Below are 11,978 nucleotides of genomic sequence, written 5' to 3'. Positions count from 1 at the left end.
GTTGAACATGCATGCATGCAATGTTTGAAAAACACTACTGGTTTTAGATTACATCGATCGTTTTATATATATACAAGCAACTGGGAAAAGGGCCACATGCAATAGTCTCTTGCTAATTGCTATATATGAAATCGACTTATATTTGTAGGGTCGTAGGGATATATAAAAAGAATTGACTCCTGTAACTTAATTTATATGGAGCTAGCTCCCATTATTTGTTGATTTACCAGGTGAGTGAGGCTGCACCGCCACATGTATCATATATATATGTCTCTCTATCACATTCACATCCCTGCCATATATATTCGATCTTTCTTGGCACATTGTTTTGTTTTTAACTCTTCTCTAGTTTCAATATCTTATAGTTCAAGCTAGGCCATTCTCATTGAAATCTTACTGGTGCTTCAACTGCTTTAATTATGTTGAAAACTACAATGCTTTTAAATATATAATCTTCCAGTTGGAAACTTGTAATCAACTCACAATAACTTTAGCTAGGATTTCCTATGGTTGATCAGTTTTCAATGATATAATTGCATATAGAGCTACAACAGCAGCAACCCTCATGCATGCATTATTAGCATCAAAATTGACCTACAATAAGCAAAATAGAAGACGGGCAAACCAATCTGTTAGAAAAAAGAGACACTACAGCCATTCGAGCCATAACAAATCCCAACAAACGGTCTGCATACAGCCAGACACCCCCAAAATATCCAATATAAACACATTTTCCTAATCCAGATTGATAATTCTCATGCAGCTACCCAATGAACAACACAACATGATAAAAGTTTGGATCCTGAAGGCACTTAAAATGAATGAATTTTTTTTTCTTTCCTTCCCTGTCCTTTATGGATGATAATAATGCAAAGAACATAACAGTTTCCATAAGTACGCCAAAAATAAGTTTAGTCTGCAATAACTATGCAGAAACAACTTGATCAGATAGTCTGCAATGATGTAGTTTTATATATGAATATCACTTAGCAAACATAGGTCAACCGTTTCATTTAAAATTGATCACATTCATTTGGAATTGTTAATTTAATTTAATTTAAGTAGTCTGCATCAGTTCTAGCTAGTTGGTGTGTATGAATCTGAATCAGCTGTAACCTCTTTCTGTGCTTTGAGTTCTGTTACTGTGGCTTTAGACTTATAGAAACAAAGTTGCAGTGATTATACAATTGGTATACTCTCTGTTTTGTATCCTACTTCAGAAATATAGAAAGATGAACCATATCTCACAAAGATGATGCAAGTAAAAGATGCAGATGCATAGATTGACCGGGGGACTCGATTCACTAAATGAACCACAATTTGGAAGCCCTGGTGCACTATGGACTAAAAACATTTAGAGCAACACCAACGACGACACAAAGAACAATAAATAAATTTAGACATTGAAATATATGGTCAGAGTTGATAAAACAAAAACATGTAAAGTCTTGAGCACACTTTTCTTGGTTTACATGGTATGCTTGAAGTAACCTCTGTTCTGACCCCTCTGACCACTGAGGCATCATGTAATCTCTGTTACTAACACACTGACCACTGAGGCATCTCAAGCAACCTCCTAAAATTGAAATCTGCATAGCCTTAGCAGAACTAGCAGAACCTGCAGTGGAAAATTGATGAAAATCTGACCACTGAGGCATCCTGTAACCTCTGTTAATTCTGACCACTCTGATCACTGAAGCGTGGGAGGGGATTATGTTAGAAATATTCATTTTTGTTCCAATGTACAATTACATAAGCATGGACCATCATTATCAAAATTTTGCAGTTAAAAGGAAAAATGTAAAGAAATTTGACTGAAAGAAATTGTGCAAATTATATAAGATAGAAATAATGACTTGATAATTTCATTACTACTTGGGATTTGGGAGCTTGGGACCCTGGATATATCTGTAGCGTTGGAAAACATTGAGAGCAATATCCCTTTGGCTCTGTTTAGAAAATGCAAAATTATAAAAAACTGGGCACTTGAAATTCATCAAAGAAGCACTAATATGACTGGGCATTAGAAATGAATAGCAAAACCATTCCACATAAAGGAGATGCTCTCTGGGTGATTGAGACATGCTCAAAAGCTACCACTGAGGTAGGACAATCACTCATCATGGTGATTGAGACTTGCAGGGTTAATTATATCATTAATATCAAAGGAAATTGGGCAAAAACCATAAACTGTAACACCTCTTAGCTTTTGCCATTCCCGCCATAGTGTTGGAACAAAATTGACCTACAATAAGCAAAATAGAAGACGGGCAAACCATTCTGCTAGTAAAAAGGGACACTACAGCCATTTGAGCCATAAAAAAGCCTAATAAATGAAAGAAATCTGTAACTTCCATGGTGAAATATAGAAAGATAGAAGTTTTAATGTATATCTCTGTATATTCATTCATTGTGTTAGAATATGAGACTTTACAATGGTTTTTATAGTCAAATTCTAAAGCCCTAGTATGAATTGAGATGCTATACAAATGTGTGGTGCTTGATCTGTTAGTACATATCATGATTGAGTTTGTGTGTGATTTACAACAGCACAGAGGACATTTGTCTTGGTGTAGAGGCTCCTTTTTGTCTTGGCTTGGTGTGTTCTGCTTTCTACTCAGAATTCTGCTTTGTAGCCCAGACTGTGTCTTGATAATGTTGTGAGCACACTTGATGGCAGGTGTTGCTTGTTGGCTTCTGATACGATTGTTGTTGTGTTCTACTCCTATATTAGGATTGGAATTACACTTCACTCCTATATCATTAACAATAAACAGCCTACATACACCCAGGTACCCCCAAAATATCCAATAAACACATTTTCCTAATCTAGGTTGATAATTCTCATGCAGCTAACCAATGAACAACATAACATGTTAAAAGTTTGAATCCTGAAGGCACTGAAAATGAATGATTTTTTTCCCCTTCCCTTCCCTGTCCTCTATGGATGATAACAATGCAAAAGAACATAACAGTTCCCATAAGTACGCCAAAAAGTGCAAAGAAGTTTAGTCTGCAATAAGCCAATAACTATGTAGAAACAACTTAATCAGATAGTCTGCAATGATGTAGTTTTATATATGAATATCACTTAGCAAACATAGGTCAACCGTTTCATTTAAAATTGATCACATTCATTTGGAATTGTTAATTTAATTTAATTTAAGTAGTCTGCATCAGTTCTTGCTAGTTGGTGTGTATGAATCTAAATCTGCCGTAACCTCTTTCTGTGCTTTGAGTTCTGTTACTGTGGCTTTAGACATATAAAAACAAAGTTGCAGTGATAATACAATTGGTATACTCTCTGTTTTGTATCCTACTTCAGAAATATAGAAAGATGAACCATATCCCACAAAGATGATGCAAGTAAAAGATGCAGATGCATAGATTGACCGGGGGACTCGATTCACTAATAAACCACAATATGGAAGCCTGGTGCACTATGGACTAAAAACATTTAGAGCAACACCAACGACGACACAAAGAACAATAAATAAATTTAGACATTGAAATATACGGTCAGAGTTGATAAAACAAAAACATGTAAAGCCTTGAGCACACTTTCCTTGGTTTACATGGTATGCTTGAAGTAACTTCTGTTCTGACCCCTCTGACCACTGAGGCATCATGTAATCTCTGTTACTAACACACTGACCACTGTGGCATCTCAAGCAACCTCCTAAAATTGAAATCTGCATAGCCTTAGCAGAACTAGCAGAACCTGCAGTGGAAAATTGATGAAAATCTGACCACTGAGGCATCCTGTAACCTCTTTTAATTTTGACTACTGAAGCGTCCTCACAATCTCTTGTCATGAGCAAAGGGTGTTTTTTATAATTTTTTTTTTGTGAAATAATTTGATTGAAAGGCCAGAAAAGGCACAAGCAGCAAAGCCTGAAAGCAAGCCTAGCAGGACAAACACTGCTTTGGACCTTTCGTAGTCACAAGCCCAAAAGAGAGGATTTTTACTAGTTTTTATATTTTTCACATATTCTTTTGTTTAACTAGTTTAGTACTTGGGCGTTTTATCAGATCCTCTTTGGGTCCTAAATAAGATTCAAATTTCAAAACTCAAAAGTGTCATCATAGCTAGCTAGATGCAGTAGTTGAATAAAATAATACTTGATAAAGGATATGGAAATTGTACCCTGGATGGTGAAACTTCAGTTTTGGACAAGAGCTGAATAAATTCCCTAGACCATACATTGACTTCATATATATGTGCATCAAATTAAAAATACCTTCAAATAAATCACCGATTGCAATCTAATCTAAACAAGAGTTAGATTAATCATTTTTAAATTTATGGGGGCATACCAGTTAGAACCCACCATTGGCCAAGCTTCTTTCAATTTTCGTACTGCACAAATCAAGTAAAAGTTGCCATGTTTACCAAAAAAAGTAAAAGTTGCCATGTGATTGAATAAAGCAGCTTAACATTAACAAGAGAAATGTACACGAGGTAGAAGAGTAAAATTTATCTACGAGACAATTCTCTTGGTGGTTCTCTTCCACCACTCCCTTTAAATAGGGATCCTTGGTCCTTCAAAAATTAATACCATTTTCTCCCAACTTCATAATGCCTTCTGCTAGAATGCTTGGTACCCCATTTTCTCCCACACCAATGCTTGCTACTTTTTTCTCCCACACCACTTCGGCTACTGTCGAAGGCTCCTGCTCCTTCCCTTCAGCCTCCTCCACACACCCCCAACCTCCAGGCCCATGGTTCTCTAGTGTTTGGGTTTATCCTGCTAGTTTATATTTCCAGCGCATTATTATATTGGGTATTCTGCTATTCTGACCTTTTTTGGAAATGCCAGCTGCCGACCAAGTTTTGGTGAGAGCAGCAGAGAAGCCCAGCAGAGGAACCCGGCTGGGGCGGGAGGGCAGAGGCGGTGCAAGCCGGGTTCCTCTGCTGGGGCTCCTCTGCTGCTCTCACCAAAACTTGCTCGGCGGCCGGCATTTCCGAAAAGGTCAGAATAAAGCAGAAATACCCAATAGAATAATGCGCTGGAAATATAAACTAGCAGGATAAACCCAAACACTAGAGAACCATGGGCATGGGGGTTGGGGGTGTGTGGAGGAGGCTGAAGGGAAGGAGCAGGAGCCTTCGACAGTAGCCGAAGTGGTGTGGGAGAAAATGAAGTAGCAAGCATTGGTGTGGTAGAAAATGGGGTACCAAGCATTCTAGCAGAAGGCATTATGAAGTTGGGAGAAAATAGTGTTAATTTTTGAAGGACCAAGAATCCCTATTTAAAGGGAGTGGAAGAGAACCACCAGCGCAACCTGGGTTCCTATGTGACACGGTGTCGGGCTTGGGCTAGTTGTTTCCCTTAGTATTTCGGTTTGTGCTGGGCTAGTTGTTTGTTTTCTGTTCCAGTGTTAGCCCAGGCCCTGTTTCAATTTGCTTCAGTTTGTTTCAGTTGTATTTGCTTCCTATCGGTATGAATCAAATCAGTTTTTATTCCTAAGATTTTAATTTTGCAATACACACCCAAGACTACTTCTCCATTCCTTGTTCATGGATTCTCCCATCTCAAATGGCGCTATTATGTAATATGGTTTATAATTGATCAATATGTTTAGGTGAAATTGTAGTACTTTGTAAATCTTACGGAAATTGAATTGACATTTATTGTTCAGTTTAAATGTCGGAATATCATGTATCCTAATGTGATTCATATTTGGTTTAGTTTTGCCTTGAGCATTTCGCCACGGTATGATTAGCTTAAAGAGTTAAAATAGGCAACACATCTGTAACACTTTGACAACTATAATTTTCATAACTACGACATTGTTTCCATGTGTCTTTTGTTTTATTTATGTACATGTTTCTCAATATGTCGTGCACTTGTGGGTTAAAGATCCTAATTATCTATGCAGCAAAGATTCTGGAAAATTGAATATTACCAATTTCATCAAAATCCGCCTTTTCCCTATTTTGGCATGCTCCACAAAGATTAAATGGCCTTATATATTCTTATAATGCATTTGTTCTCCTTCAATCTATAGACCATAAAGTTTTCATGTAAATTATATTTGCTGGGTGAATGGTTAGTGGTTTACTCCACATGTACACTACTTGCTTCTGAATCAAATTACAACTCAGCTTCTGTTAACTGCATCCACCTTTTTTTTTTTCAGAATATCATGTTTTTGTTTCCAAGTATTTCTTTTACAATGGAATTAATTTTTTGTTTATTCTTTTAAATGTTCAAATCATGGGAATGGAAAATTTGAAATGTGAAAACAGAACTGACAATCTGCTTCCGCTGGTATCTATCTAAACCAAAAGGAAACATAAATTTAAGAATAACTTTCTACTAGCAGACACAAAATTAGAAGGAAACATTAACTTCTAGCCTCTTTTCTATCAACTCTGACTTTACTTGTGTTGAGGCCTTTTTTTTATCAACTCTGACCATATGTTTCAACGTCTAAAATTTGGTTGTTGTTATCCGCCAAAAAAAAAAAAAAATTGGTTGTTGTTCTTTGTGTTGTCCTGGGTGTTGCTCTAAATGGTTTTAGTCCATAGTGCACATGGGCTTCCATATTGTGGTTCATTAGTGAATCAAGTACCCTGTCAATCTTTGCATTTGCACCTTTTACTTGCATCATCTTTGTGAATTATGGTTCATGTTTCTATATTTCTGAAATAGGATATAAAGCAGAGAGAATACCTGTTAAATCACCACTATACCAATTAAAGCCTGTTAGGGTAGGGGCCCTAACCATGGTAAGATTGCAGAGAAAAACTAAGAGAAGTAAACAAGAAGAAAGGAAATAACTCGATATATTGATTGATTCCATAAAGGAATACAGGTTGTGGTTTATATAGCTCAAAATGAGCCAACTACCACGGACACGTGTCCTCCACGAATTGGCTGCAATAACAGAATAGCTATTTAACTCCTTAACCTTAACTAACACACTTAATGATTGATTAACTAACACACCCAAGTACACGACAACTAAATGACCTCTCCTAGTAATACTCATTTAGGCCTAATTTCATAACAATGCAGCCCCCTTAACAGAAACTTGTCCTCAAGTTTCACATTTTGAGTCAAAATCTGGACACCTCGCACCAATGCTTTGAACTGATCAAATCTCCCAGTTGGCTGATGTCAGTATCACATATCCTTTGAAACTTGAAGAGCTATAGACCAGTTGATGACAACACATTGTTCTTTTTTTTGAAAATCCCTTGCCTCAACAATCATCTGAGTCTGCAAAAATCCTCCATTTTCCCATGTCCAAATCTGCAACATTTTTCTTACCAAGTCCAGCAACAATTGCCAGTAAAATATACCACTTACAGAATCTTCTCCCACCTCAAAAATTCCATATGGCAGCAATATTGTTAAATACAAATTCAATGAATTGGACACTAGAGAGACAGAGCAAGTCTTGACACTGATATTGTTATTGCTTTTCCTGCTCTCATATGTTATTGACCAACAGATCTGTGGAGTCTGACATCCAGTATACATAACCAACTCGCTCTCATTATCCATAGTCATAAGATCACAGCCCAATTTATCATCCAATTGCAAGTATCCATCATCTGTAGTAACTTGCCAAGCATGGAGTAGTGCACATAGATGAACACACACCTGAGAAATAAAATTTGATTGCCGATGATATAAATTTTGCATATTAGAAAAAACCCTCAAGGCTTCTCTATTGGGACTCTGCAATAGAATGCTTGAAATTACGAATTCCATTGTCTGGGAGTGCATAATTGCAGACAACAGGACAAGTAGAAGAGCTTCATTTGTCCACATGTGTACTGAAAAGTGTATTTGAGGAACCAATGCAAGAGCTCCAACATCAATTGCCACGAAGCCAAATTCGATGAATGCAATCATGAAGTTAGGGAAGTAAAGAGCAAACAACTTGGTTTCCACATCCTTCCAAGATATTGGTACATCTGCAAAAGCCCAATCAACCAAGAAAAGCTTCTGGGCACATAAACAGATCGCATCCAAAGTAGGTAGAGTATACCCCAAACATTTCTCAAGTGGCCCCCTGTGAATTTTAAAGAGATCCATATGCAGCCTCTTTTCCCTACCATATTTAATTTTTCCAACCATGGTCTCCAAATTCATATTCATCACATCCAGAAACCACTTCTCTGATACCTCCACTATACCAATTGGACAACACTTAAAAACTAAAGCAGTGCATAATTTGTCAATAGTCACAAACATAAATTTTTCTTCATTCATGATGGTAGATGAAACTGTAGCATGACCATCTTCATATCTTCCATGGCTGAGATGCTTATCTATGTATCTCAAGTAGCAAGCAATTAGAGGCTCAATGAAAATTATGTATAAGTCAAATAGGTGATCATCAACTTTTGTCACATCAAAGATTTTTGCAGCTTCTTGTGAACTTCCACATTTCAAGTGCAAATTGACCAAGGCACTTTGTACCATAGCTTCACAATCTAGAACAACAGTTAGCACATGAGCATGCAATTGCTTTCCTTGAGCAAGCATCGCCATGGTTCCACAAACACTTGGTACACGAGTAAAAGCATACTCATTTGGGTTTGGTACATCCATTCTCATCCACCACAAATACTCAAAAGCTTTTTCCACATAACCTGCTTGACAATACCCTGCAATTATAGTGCTCTTGGCAAGACCTCGCTCTTGTTCATGAATCAACAACCATCCATCTTGGAAAATGATGTGCACAACCCTCATAATTCCAAAAATAAACTGTGCATCTTCTCTCAATATATCAGCCAAAAGTGGTTGTAATGACTGGATAGCAACCATAGGTAAAAAGAGAGACAATTTCTTCACAAGTGCATGGAATGGTGGATGAGAAATGGAAAAGCACGTTGCCATGAAAAGCTCATCCTTATGAACATGTCCCACCATGTGTCGAAAAAGCTTGTACATATTAGTCAAAAAGCCTACATAATTATCTTTTGAAAGAAGTGCATTAGAAGTGTACCTCATAAAATATAACGTTGCATTGCTTTTGAGAAAGTCAACAACTGCATCAACCAATGTGTTGTCAAAAGAATCTGTCCCATCTGCTGAACCTGTTGCGAGCAGGAACTCATGGGGATGAAAGCCTATGCATTGTATCTGGCCCTCATTACATTTAAAATCATGCAAGAGCTTTCCATCAGTCAGATCCCACAGCTTCACAGTGTTGTCCTCTCCACCAGAAACAGCCCAACGTCCATCTGGGGTAAACCTAATGGCATTGACTCCTCGTGTGTGGCCTTTGTATGTGTGAATACACCCCTTCTTCCTGATATCCCATATTTTTAAATTTGTGTCCAGGGAGCCAGATGCAAATAACGCTCCAAAAGGATCGAAGTCGACAAATATACAATTAGATCTGTAACCAGTAAGGGTGTAAACAATTTTTGCCTCCTCTAAATCCCAAAGCTTAATTGTACCACTTGCAGCGCCTGCAACTACTAAGACCTCTGAAGAATCAAAGCTTACTGAATCAATGCCACTGGTGTGTCCAGACAAACTCTGCTCCAGCTCCTTATCTTCAATGAAACCACCATTGTCCTGCTTACAACTGACAAAACATATTGCTATCTCACTGACAGCAGCAAGGTGGATAGTACAATGGACCTCAGAACGTGCTTTGGGATAGCCTAAATAGTCAGAAGCATCAACAACTTCACAAGGAGTAGCGAGTCCTCCCTCTTTGTCTCTAATGCTCATAGGAGCCATAATGGTCCTTCCTGCATTACACAACCCGATCCTTCTTGCATCACACAACCCTTCTGAGTTCGGCATTTTATCGAACAGTTGGAAGGCATGAAATTCTAACATTCCATTGATGAGTTGCTGCTTATCTTCAATTAAACCTCACTTGTCCTGCTTAGCATTGATGCTCTCAAGCTCATGGAACTCTATACCAACCCCACTATTCACCTTAACCATCTTCTCAGAATTCTCTCCCTCCTCAACATCTAATTTCTTATCAAAACCAGTTAATTTGACAGCACCACAATCACCATTCAAAGAGAATTGTGACTGTTTCTGGTTCACATTTCAATCAAAATCACCATTTGAGAGCGAGTGGTGGGTGTACCTCATGTGGGCTGGGGATGGTGACTCACCCAACGCATGGACGGGGACTAATGGTCTAGTTGGCGGAGGTGGCGGTTGTTGCAGCTCGTAACCGTAGGGATCCGCGTGCTGCGGCTGAGGGACTGGTGGTCTAGACCGAGACGGAGGTGACGGTTCTTGCTGTTGGTAAGGGTATGGATCCACCATGGCCTGTGGTGGTGGTGGCGGTTTGTAAGATTCGATGGTCCCAAATTGCAGCCCCGAAGAGACAGACTGAGTCACTCGTAGGGATATGATTGGTACGGAAGAAGTTAGCACCGACTGCTCCATCACCGAAGTTATGAGCTCCAATCGAAATTGCCTCAACTCGTTTAGAAACTCGGACTTGAACGACGCCATAGTTTTCTCGAGTTCACGGCACCACGCAACTGCATGTTCAGCTGCCTGTTCTCTCGCGATTTGGATCCTCTTCCTCCTGACTTCCTCTAGGTCAGGTGGACGCGGAGGTGTTGACGAGCATGGTGGTGGATTCCCAGCGCCCCTCGGCCCTATGATGTGGGCTCTGATACCAGTTGTTAGGGTAGGAGCCCTAACCATGGTAAGATTGCAGAGAAAAACTAAGAGAAGTAAACAAGAAGAAAGGAAATAACTCGATATATTGATTGATTCCATAAAGGAATACAGGCTGTGGTTTATATAGCTCAAGATGAGCCAACTACCACGGACACGTGTCCTCCACGTATTGGGTGCAATAACAGAATAGCTATTTAACTGCTTAACCTTAACTAACACACTTAATGATTGATTAACTAACACACCCAAGCATACGACAACTTAATGACCTTTCCTAGTAATACTCATTTAGGCCTAATTTCATAAGAAAGCCACAGCAAAAGAACTCAAAGCTTAGAAAAATACATAGAGGTTAGAGCAGAGTAGTTCTCAATAAATGTTACACAATAATGTTGGATCTGGATTACTGAAATGTTTGTGGAGTGAGAAATGAACATGGTGATCTACTTTCTATAAGTTTTCCAACTCTTTGCTTATAAAAATGAAGTGCTTACTTTTCTTTTCCACCATAGTTGATCAATTCTCAGCTTTTGGTATTGCATTTCGATTTTTTTTTTCTTTGCTAATTTGGTAATACTTTACTAGGGTTGATGATAGCAGATGCTGATTTCGACATTTCGTTGTCATTAAGTGTTAGCTTTGCTGCATGGAACTCCTAGATTAAAGGGGAGATTGACATGTTTGATCTGTCAATCGTCTGAATGTCATATGTATTTTGCAATACGAATTGTTCCTCTTTAACTAGAAAATAAGACATGTTTTTTTTCTTTTTCTTTTTTTTCAATAACTAGAAAAAGATGTTAAGTTGCACTATAGTCAGGCACTCAATTTATACAGGTGAGTACTTTTATAGAAGTCGTTGTTATAAGTCTTTTTTCGCAGCAGAACAACATCCACTATTTTTAATTATTTTCTTTTCTTTTAGTCACTCTTGCAATTGTTATGTCGGAATGTTATTTAATATGAGATTACAAAATATTCTTGTCCACATAAATTGACTCCTGCACTGCTTCATGCAAACATATGAATGTGGTTCCCCTAAAATATTCAATTAGTAAATGAAGGTGGACTTACAATTTTTTGCAGAATAGTACTCATGTTTGTTTCTTTATTTTGCACTTGTTATGTAATCAAGGCTATTGTCAGACATATCAAGATTAGAAGCTAAAGTTGAGAGGCTTGAAGGGCAAAGACTTGCTTCCAACTGTTTTTAGTGATTTTCGCATGCTTACCTCTTCACCTTTTTGTTGAAGCTTGGTTTCTTCATTGTCTATCTACTTTTTTTGTTCATTAACATAGTGAATGTGTTTGGTTCAGGGTCTCCCTGCTGCGTTGGCTCATAAT

This window comes from Rosa chinensis, chromosome 7 (genome assembly GCF_002994745.2).
Source record: "Rosa chinensis cultivar Old Blush chromosome 7, RchiOBHm-V2, whole genome shotgun sequence".
Taxonomy (NCBI): Eukaryota; Viridiplantae; Streptophyta; class Magnoliopsida; order Rosales; family Rosaceae; genus Rosa; species Rosa chinensis.
This window is presented reverse-complemented; position numbering follows the sequence as displayed.